General features: G+C 41.2%; 1 long non-coding RNA gene across 1 annotated transcript in view; it reads right to left on the reverse strand.

Annotated features, from left to right (window-relative positions):
* The window catches only part of LOC149438499 (uncharacterized), a 43,310-nt gene that overhangs the window by 11,230 nt on the left and 19,494 nt on the right, over nucleotides 1-12,586 (reverse strand). The window contains exon 2 of the long non-coding RNA XR_016307899.1: nucleotides 12,297-12,451. This is a non-coding gene — a long non-coding RNA (uncharacterized LOC149438499). The remainder of the gene's footprint in view (nucleotides 1-12,296; nucleotides 12,452-12,586) is intronic.

Below are 12,586 nucleotides of genomic sequence, written 5' to 3' on the forward strand. Positions count from 1 at the left end.
CTGGGCAAATAAAAAATGCACAAAATGCGGCAAAAACGCACTACATGCGTTTCAGAAGCTTCTCCATTGAACTCTATTATAGAAAAAAATTCTGCTTTTTGCATTTTAAAAAAGTCCCTTACCCTTTCCAAAAACGCAGCAGCTCAAAAAAGCATAGCTATGAACATGTCACAAAGGAAACCATGTTAAATGGACTGTAGTGCGTTTCTGCAAAAAGCACTAAAAAAAATGCATTGGCGTGAACCAGGGGTAAGTTTACTAGGTGACAAAACTGTTTCCCTGATTTTAATTTTCAGGTAAAGAATGTTTCCCAAACATTTGCATACATCTTCCTTGTACAAAATGTAAAGCTTCTCAGGATAGTTTCAAACACTTTCTCTTCAGATCCCTTATCCCCAAGAATCCTTCATTCAGCCTCCAGGCCATTAAATGGCATTGGTCCCTGAAAAAAGAAGATCCAACTGAACTGGCAGAATCTGTGGAGGAAGGAGGCAGGGGCATGAGATCTAAGAACCATCCTGAAATTGGCAGAAAAGCATAACCCTTCTAGAATTCCCATATGTGAGTTAGAGAATGTGTCCCTTAAGTCTCAGACTCAAGTTCTATGGGTCCACCAAGAAAGATCCAGAAAATCTCCTCATGCCAACAAGACCATGATATCCAGGAATCTGCAATTGCAGTCCCAATTCTCCCAACAAAACCCAATGAAGACTTTGTGGTGTACAACTGGACCCAACCTACACCTGGAATGGCAGTTGTCATTAAGCCTAGCATTTGCATGATCTGCCTGATGGTTATGTCTCCTTGAGAAATCTAATCATTGATTTTTTCCTCTGTAAGAAAAATCCTTTGTAGAACCAAATCTATCCTGTAACCTAGGAAAACTAGGACTTGGCTTGGAGTAAAGTTCAACTGCTCTTGGCTCCATAAAGTCTGGAGAACTACGATGAGGTCTGAGGCCAACCTTTCCCTGGTTTGTGAAAAATCAGAAAAAACAGTCTAGATAAGAAAATATAAAGAATACCCAAAACTCAAAAGAGAAGCCGTGCAGCTGAGAAACCAAATGGAAGAACTTGAAACTGTCAATATAGCAGGCCTTTTGAATAGTAAACCTTATAAACCTTAATAAGGTTGATGTTTGGGAACATGCAGGTAGGTATCCTGGAGACCCAGAGTAACCATGAAGACTCCCTACAGCAGCAAAGTTCTCACCAATTAGATGCCCTCCATGTAAATTTCTTGTAAATAGGAGAAACTTGTTGAGTATCTGATCATTCTGTATCTTCCTAAATTTTCATACCAAAAATACATAGGAGGCACAGGGACATGTGCTATAGCTTTCTGGTCCGATAGGTGCAACACAAAAAAAAAAAAAAAAAAAAAACAGAGCTTCTGCCTTCCTTTGCACTCTTGGCAGATTTGTGATGTAAAAATGGCAAGAGGTGTGTGTGTGTGAGTGTGTGTGTAAGTCTCTATACCCCCGAGCTAGCATCACTTGTTTTAGGATGTTACTAGAAATGAAGAGGGCCACCTTGTTCCTGTCAAATGACTATCTCTTCTTGGTAGCCTGACCTGTGCTAGAACTCATCTGAGACCTGTTCTGCTGGTTCCAGGCAGTTTTATTTTTTTTTTTTGTATAAATAGTATTAATTTTCAGTATATTACTTTACACCAATAAATTATCAAAATATTCAATAATAAACAATTTACTTATATATCTTCATTCTAAAAACCCACCCTCCCATTCCCTCCCCCTCCTCAATCTACTCCCCAATTTTTCCCTTTTAGCTCTCCACTCCTCCTACTTTCTCAGCCCTTTCAAGACACCCTTCTTCCTTTCTGTCTATGCTCTATTTTTTCCATTTCAGCTATTTTGTTTGTTCTTTTAATTGCTCTTTAAACATATCCCATTTCTCCCACCTTTCTCTAAATCTCTCCATTCTATCTTCTTCTGAGTGGTAGAGTTCCTCTATCTTGTACACATAGTCAACCCTACTTATCCAATACTTTATTTTTGGTACTTCCTGTTCCTGCCAAAATTTAGATATCAATCCCTGTCATTTATCAGATGGAATACCATCAAATTCTTATATTTTTCTACTGTAGTCTCAGTTTTATGGAATAGGCATGTGCTTGCGTCTTTCAGAACAACCCCCATTATCTCCTGAATTTGATTATTTCTCCCCAATACCCCTGGATTTTAGGACACTCCTACCATATCTGTGTCATTTTGCACTTCATCCCACATCCTTGCTAAACATCTATATTAAATTTCCACCAACCTCATATCTACAGCCCCATGTGCTAATCTAAATATTTTCTTTTTCAGTTGTTCTTCAAATGATATTCCAAGTTCTCTTTCCCATTTCTCTATGTATAAAGGAGGAATAACTTCTGTTATTTCGGTAAGAATTTTACAGATCTGAGAGGTAACATTTTTCCATGTTTATTTATATTAAATAGCTGTTCTAGTAAATTTAAATCCGTCATTGGTCTTAAGGGCTTAGAGAGCGTTAAAACAAAATGTTTTAACTGAAAATATCTCCACTCTATTGTGAAAAACAACTCATTTTTTAACCCCTTGAAAGGAGCACATTTTCCCCCATCCATTATATCCTTTAAATGTACATTCCCTTTTCTTATCCATTTACCTGAAATATTTTCCTTCCCTGGAGGGAAGAAATCTATATCTACCAATGGCATCAACATAGAATTGAACTCCCAACCCATTTGTTTGTGAATCATATCCCAAACCCTAATTACATTTCGTGTAAGTGCTTGTACTTTCCACTAACATACAATATTGATGTGGTATCCATTCTATCTTATCCAATTGTGTCTCAGTGTGTTTTCTATATTCACCCAACCTTTCCTTAGTGTGTTCTATGTCCCATCGAAAATACGTGAAAGTAACACTGAATAATAATATCTCTAAACCACTTGCCAACCGCACTATAGCCAAATGACGGCTACAGCACAGTTATTCTGTTTTAGAAGGGCGTTAAATGACGTCCTACCAGAACACACCCTTCCGCGCGCCCCCCGGCGATCTCCATGACACAGCTGATCACGTGATGTGGTAAAAGGCTAATCACAGCTGCTTTTTACCGCGTGATCAGCGGTGTCCAATGACACAGCAGATAACCAGTAAATGCAGTTGCCGGTTATCAGCTGCACTTTCCTCACGCTGTCACGTGAGGAAAGTACTGCCAATAACCGGGAATTGTCAGAGGACGAATAGGCACCGATGATCAGTGCCATCAGTGCTACCCACAAGTGCCCATCAGTGCCTAGTAGTGCCACCCACCTGTGCCCAGCAGTGCCGCCCAGTAGTGCCGGCAGTCAGTGCCAATCATTGTTGCATATCAGTACAGCATCATCAGTGCCAGAGAAAAACTCCCTGTTTGCAAAATTTTATAATAGAAACAAATTTGTTGCTCTTTTTTTGTTTATAGCGCAAAAAAGTAAAAAACACCCAGCGGCAAATAAATACCACCAAAAGAAAGCTCTATGTGTGAAAAAAAATTATAAAAATTTCATATGGGTACAATGTTGCATGACCACACAATTGTCAAAGTGTGACAGCGCTGAAAGCTAAAAATTGGCCTGGGTAGGAAGGGGGTATAAGTGCCTAGTAGGCAAGTGGTTAAAATCAGGAACACCTAAACCCCCATTCTTCTTGTCTCTACATAACACTTCATAGCTTATTCTCAGTTTTTTCTTCTCCCAAATGTATCTCAATATTGTTTACATTTTTTTAAAAAGGCTCCCAGGAACTGTATAGGCAGCATATGAAATTTATATAGGATTTTTTCAGGACGATTACAATTTTTATCAGATTTATTCGTCCTATCCAATAAAGTGGTCCTACGGATAGTCTCCTCAATCTTGTTTATTAGTGGGATATAGTTTATTTTATATAAGTTCTTTAGAGATGAGGTTAGTTTTATCCCTAAATATTTTAATTCTCTTTCCCTCCATAAGAAGGGAAATTCTCTTTGCAGAATTTTTTTTTCCATTATCAGAACATTAACATTTAAGATCTCTGATTTTACTAGGTTAATTTTAAAATTTGACAGCTCCCCATAGTATTTCATTAGATTAGGCAATGACAACATAGGGCTAGCCACATAGAACAACATATCAATCGCCAAATGCTGCCACTTTATGTTCCATCTTCCCTATCCAGATCCCTTTTAGGTCTACATTGTTTTTTTACTGTTGTCAAGAGGGGTTCAAAAGATAGAACAAACAACAGAGGTAAAAGCGGACACCCCTGTCTTGTCCCATTATACACCCTGAAAAATTCTGATAACGAACCATTAACTTTTACTGCAGCTGAGGGTTGACTATAGAGCTTTCTTATCCACTCTCTCATCTTGGGACCAATTCCCAAAATCTCCAGCGTGTCTAACATAATACCCCAAATCTACCCTATCAAAAGCTTTCTCTGTGTCAACTGACAAGATCAATACAGGGGTTTTTTCTCTCTTACTTTTCTGAATAAGGAGTAATGATCTTAACCCATTATCTCTTCCCTCTTTCCCGGTGACAAATCCCACTTGACCCAGATGAATCCACTCGGGCATTAGGTCTTACAACCTAGTTGCCAGGATCTTTGCAAATAGTTTAGTATATGTATTTAACAGAGAGATAGGCCTGTAACTGGCACATTGAGTCCCATCTTTCATCTGAGTAATGTATATTCCAGCTCCCCTGTACTCCATTATAGTGATATGGCATGTATACAGTAATCATTACTGTATACATGTCATATCACTATATTGGAGTACAAGGGAGCTGGAATATACATTACTGTGTACAGTTTTATATTCTGGACTATTTATTCTGAAGAAAAATTTAATTTCATAAGTTTTAAGGGGGCGTGGGTGGGGTTGGGGGCAGACCTGGGCAAGGTTGGGTGGGGCAACTGGTGGAGAGTAAGTTTTGTGACCGGCTAGTAGGTCTGGACGCGAAATTGTAACCCCTGAAATACACCAATTCGCCATTATCTTTCATTTTCTCGATAGAAGAAACCCATGAATTCTTTCTCTCTGCTCTCAATAAATACTTACCCAGTTTACCATATTTTTCGCTCCATAAGACGCACTTTTTTCCCCCCAAAAAAGGGGGGAAAATGTCAGTGCGTCTTATGGAGCGAATATAAAGCGGCCGGTCCAGTATTTCTGCCGCCACCATGTCAGAATACCGGGCCGGCCACTCGGCTGTTCTCTCCTGCAGGGCCTTACAAGTTCCTCGCTCCAGCGCTGTACAGTCTTCCCGTGCTGGCTTCTGTGATAGCCGGGTGCCCACTGCGCATGCGCTTTGTGAATGGTCCGGTGTCTTCTGGGACACGACAGGTCCCAGAAGGCGCCGGGCCATTCACAAAGCGCAGCGCTTCTCGCGCATGCGCAGTGGGCACCCGGCTGTCACAGAAGTTGGCGCGGGAAGAAGAGGGAAGGACAACTCTGCGAAAGTGGAAGCGGGTACCTGTCAAATTCAGGTACCCGCTCCCCCTCCCTCCCCAAAGGTCAGCAGTCTCTGGTCATCCCCTGCACTGTCTGCAGTCTCTGGTCATCTGTACTGTGTCCCTGGTATTTTCCCTGTACTGTGTCCGCAGTCGCTGGTCATCTCCTGTACTGTGTCCGCAGTCGCTGGTCATCTCCTGTACTGTGTCCGCAGTCGCTGGTCATCTCCTGTACTGTGTCCGCAGTCGCTGGTCATCTCCTGTACTGTGTCCGCAGTCGCTGGTCATCTGTTCTATGTCTGCAGTCCATTGGTTCAGAATATTTTTTTTTTTTGTTTTTCGCCTCTAAAACCTAATTTCTCTCTCTTTTTTATTATTTACTGCTGTATGTCTGTTGCGATTCTGTTTTTATGTGACTGTTCAAGATCGTATAATTCCCTTAATGGCGTATTAATTTTATTTTGCTGTTCCTTTTTTTTTACCCCAATTGCTATCAGAATTCCCCTGATATATGTCGTATGGGCTTCCCAAACTGTGGCCATTGAAATTCCTTCAGTCGCATTTCTTTCAAAGTACTGCTCTATTTCTTTTTTTATTCTCACTTCTGTCTCCTGATCCTGAAGGAGTGTCTCACTTAACTTCCATATATTTATCTTGTTCTGCTCTCTCCCCCATAATAGCTTTATTGTGACTGGTGCATGGTGCGATATTGTTGTAACTTCTATATTTACTTTAACCAGGGACTCTAATAGTCTATGTTCAATCAATATATAATCTGATCTTGAATACATTGCATGTGCCAGAGAGTAGAATGTATAGTCTATCTCTAGGATGTTTAATTCTCCACACATCTAGTAGTTGACACCGATTATATGCTTCGCATAGCTTTCCGACATCTACTTCCCTCTCTCTGCACACGTTGTATCAATTGGAAGATCCATGCAAAAATTAAAATCCCCTGACAGGATCGGTTTGCCCATTTTGAAATCCAAGAGCCTGCCCAGTATATTCTTCAGATAGGCCACTGGATTTCTGTTAGGGCAATAGATATTTGCCAGTGTACACTCAGTTTCCTGTAATCTCCACTTCAAGAACAAAAAACGCCACTCAGGATCCTCCAACTGAAATCTTAAGTTCTTAGCTATACCAATTGCCACTCCTTTAGACACTTAGCTAGTGAGTCAGCATAATACTAGGTTAGGTAATATCTAGAGTAAAATTTTACATTTGTTTCCTGTAATAAATGTGCCTCTTCTAAAACCACTATTCCAATAGATCGTTGTTGTAATTCCCTAAGGATCTTATGCCTTGTTATGGAATATTCAATCCCTTAACGTTATAAATCATAAAATTAACTTCCTTCATCTCTCCTGTATATATATTTTTTTTCTTTCCCTCTCCTTTCCTCCTCCTCTCCCATCCATCTAAATTTTTCCCACCAAGGGTACCATCAGCCTTTCAAAGGAGCATGGAGCAATCCTCCCCCTGAGCTCATACCTTGCCTTTGAATCGTTTGTAGTCCTAATCCCACCAGATTCTGAGCTGGGGCGGAGCTCTGACCACAAAAGCCCATCCAGACCGCGTTCCGAGACCCTGGGTCACATGTCTGGATGTGTCTGTGACTTCCCGTTTCTCACCTCACATTTTTAATTTTACCGTTATTTAGGAGGTACTAGAAAAAAAAAAAAAAAAAAAAAAAGCGGAAGGTACCTACGTACGTCCAGAAATTCCCTCCTGTTCCTCCCCTATTCTATCTATGGTGTATTCTGTTTTTGGAGGCTTTATGCCAAAAATCACTTTCTATTCCCATATTCTCTTCTACTCCCTTCTCCTATCCTGGAATATCTATATGCTGTAATTCAAGTCTCTCACAAAAGTCTCTCAGATCTTCCAGGAATCTCAATCTTGCAGAGCAACTGTCTTGCCAGCCAATTAGGCATGCAGGAAACCCCCAGCTGTATCGCACGTTTTGTTTTTTTCATTTGTTCAGTAATGGCGTCAGCGTTCTACTTCTAGCCAATGTTTCTGATGATAGAATCAGAAAAAATCTGTAAATTTGCTTCTCCAAATTGTTATACTGGTTTTCACTTTATCTTCTTCTATAACTCAATTTTATCTTTATAATGATGGAATCGAACAGTCACGTCTCTTGGGTTTCCATTTCCTCTTCCTTGAACTCTTCCTCTTCAGATGTTCTGTTCCTGGTCTGTCCCTTATATTGAACATTTTCCCCATAGTCCCCAACAGGTCTTCTCCTTCCGAGGTCTCAGGTAAACCCCGTATCCTCAGATTACACCTTCTGTCTCTGTTCTCCTTATCTTCCAGTTTAAAGTGACGGAAATAAGTATTTGATCCCCTGCTGATTTTGAATGTTTGCTCACTCACAATGAAATGATCATTCTAAAAATCAAATGGTAGGTGTATTGTAACACTGAGAGACAGAATAGCAACAAAAAATTCAAAAGAAATGCATGTCAACAAATTATGCACTGATTTGCATGTTCATGAGGGAAATAAGTATTTGATCTTCTTATCATTCAGCAGGATTTCTGGCTACCAGGTGTCTTTCATACAAGTAACAAGCTGAGATTAGAAGCAGTGTCTTAAAGGGAGTGCGGCTAATCTAATTTTGTTACCTGTATAAAAGACACCTGTCTACAGGAGCAATCAAACAATCAGATTCCAAACTCTCCACCATGGCAAAGACCCAACAGCTGTCCAAGGATGTCAGGGATAAGATTGTAGACCTACACAAGGCTGGACTGGGCTACCAAACTATCGCCAATTAGTTTGGTGAGAAGGTGACAACAGTTGGTACAATCATTCACAAATGGAAGAAACACAAAACAACTGTCAGTCTCCCTAGATCTGGTGCACCATGCAAGATCTCACCTTGTGGAGTGTCAATGATCATGAGAACAGTGAGGAATCATCCCAGAACTACATGTGAGGATCTTGTCAATGATCTCCAGTCACCAAGAAAAAAACTGGTAACACACTACACCGACAAGGATTGAAATCCTGCAGTTACCGCAAGGTCCCTCTGCTCAAGAAAGCTCATGTCCTGGCCCATCTGAAGTTTGCCACTGAACATCTGAATGATGCAGAGGAGGACTGGTTGAAAGTGTTGTGGTCAAAGGAGACCAAAATCAAGCTGTTTGGCATCAACTCAACTCGCCATGTTTGGAGGAGGAGGAATGCTGCCTATGACCCCAAGAACACCATCCCAACTGTCAAACATGGTGGTGGAAACTTTCTGCTTTGGGGATGTTTTTCTGCTAAGGGGACAGGACAACTGCACCGATTCAAAGGGACGATGGATGGAGCAATATACTGTCAAATCTTGTGTGAGAACCTTCTTCATTCAGCCAGGGAATTGAAAATGGGTCGTGAATGGGTGTTCCAGCATGGCAATGACCCAAAACACACAGCCAAGGCAACAAAGGAGTGGCTCAAGAAGAACATTAAGGTCCTGGAGTGGCCTAGCCAGTCTACGATCCCCATTGGTGGTTTCCATCTCCCGTCTGATGCTCACTCCTGGTTATCTCTCTGGGGTTTGCCCCTCCACATTTTTTTCTTGTGGGGGTATGTATTTTTTAATTGAGCTTATTTGAGATGTGTTTGTACCCCCCCCCCCAATTGCCGCTTTAAGATAAATGATATTGATGTATTTTCTATCTTTTCCCAACCTGGAAATTAACTTCTATTGGGCAAATTGGGGGTATAGCCATCCAAGAGTAGTGTTTCTTTGGTTTTCTTTTCCCTAGGGGTCTCCAGCATCTTCACCTCTCTTATGCCTCTAAGCCTGCTCCTTCTGGCCCCTCTGAGTGGTCCCCTCTTGTAGCCCCTTTGCGCCGCTTTCCTTCAGTTAGAGCTGCCTCAGCTACGGATGGGCTGCCTTTTGTCGCTTGGAACTCTTGCACTGTCAGCCAACCTATCTCCCCAATAATGATGGCAAACTGTTTTGGTGGGGGGGAATCACCCTCTGTACAGTTCTGCGGGTTCTAGGCCCCTGAGCAGTCAGAGTAGGCTTATGATGGTTGGGTCGGTGGGGCCAAGCTCTCCTCCGTACATAGCCAGACAATGTCTCTGCTTCCCAGTACTCCTTCGCGGAGGCCACGTGACCACCCGGCATCCGCTGCTCCAGGCTCCAGCAGGGTCCGCCTCCCTGGTGTTCCAGGCAGTTTTAGGGTGGAATATGTAACCTGTTCCTGCTCCTGCAGCCCCCCCCCCCCCCCTGCATTGTGACAACAGGCAAGGGATCCCCCCAACCCATTTCCACAATTTGAGCTCCACACAGCTATGTCATTCAGAGTTCTGTGAATGAATGAACTACAAGTACCGACAGTCTTTGCGGCTGATGGCTTCTAGTTCTCAATAAACTACCAGGGCACTGGAGAGCACTCTAGGTAGTTTATTGAGTCTGTCATTGAGTAACTGCCTGCCCGTACGAGCAGACAGATACACTGACAGTCTGCAAGAGTCCTGCGTTGCACCTGTGATCTGCTGGTCAAGGGTGCAATGCTTTACAGGCTCCTGCAAAAAATCCATAAATAAATAATACATTCAGATTTCTAATACCCGCAAAAGATGTGCATTTATTATTATTTTTTTTTTTTTTTAAAGAGAACTTACCCTTCAAGCAAGGATTCTGCTTTCCATTCCATCTGATTTTTCATTAAACACAGAATCTTTAAAAGACAGATCTGTGTCTTCAGATACCTGTGATAAAGCTGCATCCAAATTAGAGCAGTTTAGATAAATGTAGATTTCTCTTCAAGTATTTTTTTTTTAAGGCCTGGACATAAGCAAAGTCCTCTCAGGTTCTTTCCACATTCTGAAAATCATATCTTTTAAAGGACTGATGGACAAGAAAGGTTCTACTCTTACATTCTGGGAAAACCTGAAACATGACATCCTAGGATTATGGAACAGGCTGCACATCCTCAGTCTGTTCAGAGGTATAAACTGCCTTTAAAAAACAGTTTGTCTACTCTACAAAAACTAAAAACCTGGTTGCATAGCCTCCCACTGTATCATCTCTCTCTTCCTGACTTCCTGAGAGTGAACTTTCACTTCCAAAGAGTGACTCTTCCCCTCGAAATTGGAAACTGCTGGAGAACTTACTGTCTGTAACTGTAAGATGGAAGATCTAAAGTTGCAAAATCTAGAGATCATCCCATCCTGCATGAAGTTCATAAAATCTATCATAATAGAAGCAGTCTCAGACCCTGCAAATACTATAATACATTTTTTCACATAAAGCCTTGCTATAGAAGTCTGAGATCCTGATGCCACAGTTTCTGGACTAGTCTTGGGACAATCTTTGAAGAAAAAAAAAAAAAAAAATGTGCCCACCACAGTCTTACCTCTGATAACTAAGATCTAGTCCTAGAGGAGAAGCCAGACTTTGTTCATGTGAAAGTCCCTTTAGGGTCTGTATTATTTCCTCACTTCATAACAAGGTGCATGGTGCAGGGGAGACCAGTGCCTCTGCAAACTACCAGATACAGGAGGAGGGAGAAATCAGGGCTTTATCCACCCCTACAGTGACACTATGAACAGCAGCCAGTGAACTAAAATTGAGTCATTCAGCACTTGGGAAATATGTCATCACCCTCCACAATAATAGCCATCAGGCGTCATCTTGGTAAACCTCCAGACTCCTTGCCTTCCCTAGAAGGGGGGGGCCCAATGACCACTATCAACCACCAGGGAAAAACAACACAAAATATCCTCACTTGGAGGGTCAGAAATAGAATGAAACTGAGAAAGAGGTGATGGGAAGTGCCTTTTAACTGCTTTTTAGGTAGCTGTCCTGGAAGATGATTTGGAAGTATTTTTGTTAGTTTATAGAATGTAGAGCCACATAGCTTGTAGGATTGTAGCACTGGCACTTTCAGAAAACAGTGTTCAGAAATTTCCTGCAGTTTTTGGCTTTAAAACCCTACATGCATAAAAACGGATGAGAAAAAAAACGCACACTTTGACTTGCAGAGACATGAGTTCACATCAGTTTTCATGCGCGTTTCAGTGAGTTTTATACAAGTTGCAGATGACACTAGTGTTGTGAACGGAGCACTGTGCCCTTACAAACCGCGTGTAGAAAAACTGACATCTCTGCACAATGGTGTGAACAAAGCCTAAATCCCCAGCTGTCAGAATTATGCTACTAAAGTGATATTCAAGGCTCAGCAATTTAAGCAGCTAATTTAATTATGCAGTATGCAACTTCTTCACATTTTAATCCTTTCCCATGTTCCATTGTAAGCTGAACCTATGACCACTGCCCCAAGTTTCCTGTTTCAGTGTGTCTTTCTTTTGCAGCGTCCTATAAAGCCACCCTTGCCTGCAGGGATTAGAGTTGTGTGTCCCTACTCTGCATGCATTAATAGATGCACACAGCTCTGAGGACTAGGATTGCAAGGCACTCCCCCTCCTCCAAGTCAAGAGACTGGCTCAAGACTGTACTGTTCACTGCTTCGTTCAGGGAAGCAGAACTGAAAAGGCAGGAGTCAGCAGCATTGATAGTTATAAACTGCAAATGCCGGGATAAGAATTTTAACAAATAGTTTACTAGGGAATATTTATATTATTGTACCTAATGTGTTAAACTAAAACAGAAGGCTTACTGCTGCTTTAAAATTCCCGGTTATAACCAAATTCTCAGTTAACCAATCAAGTTCACTTTCACACAAGTTACTATTGTAACTACAATCCAATGTGGCATCATGCACAAATTCAAGCAATTCACAGTATACATCATGGATAAGGACACTTAAGGGTCTGAACATAAAAAATTGATAAGTAGTAAATATATATTGTTTACCTTTTATTATAGTGACAGCACGATCTGCATGAACATTGAATAAAACTCCTTGAAAGCACCTATTGGTTGTTGTAATTTTGATAGTCTTTCCAATCAAATTGTTCAGGATGCTGTTACCGGAAGTCAAGTCCATACTGAAATGTTAGTGTAATCACCTGCAAAAAAAAAAAAAAAAAAAATCAGCAAAGAGGAAAAGGAAAAAAAAAACAGCCTGAAGTGTATATGTATGTATGCCCTTCATCATGCTTAGGAAGTTTCAGTTCACCTTCAGTAATAAAATTCTACAGATT

Source organism: Staurois parvus, unplaced genomic scaffold, assembly GCF_062004578.1.
Source record: "Staurois parvus isolate SC_StPar_1 unplaced genomic scaffold, SC_StPar_1.0 ptg001188l, whole genome shotgun sequence".
Lineage (NCBI taxonomy): Eukaryota > Metazoa > Chordata > Amphibia > Anura > Ranidae > Staurois > Staurois parvus.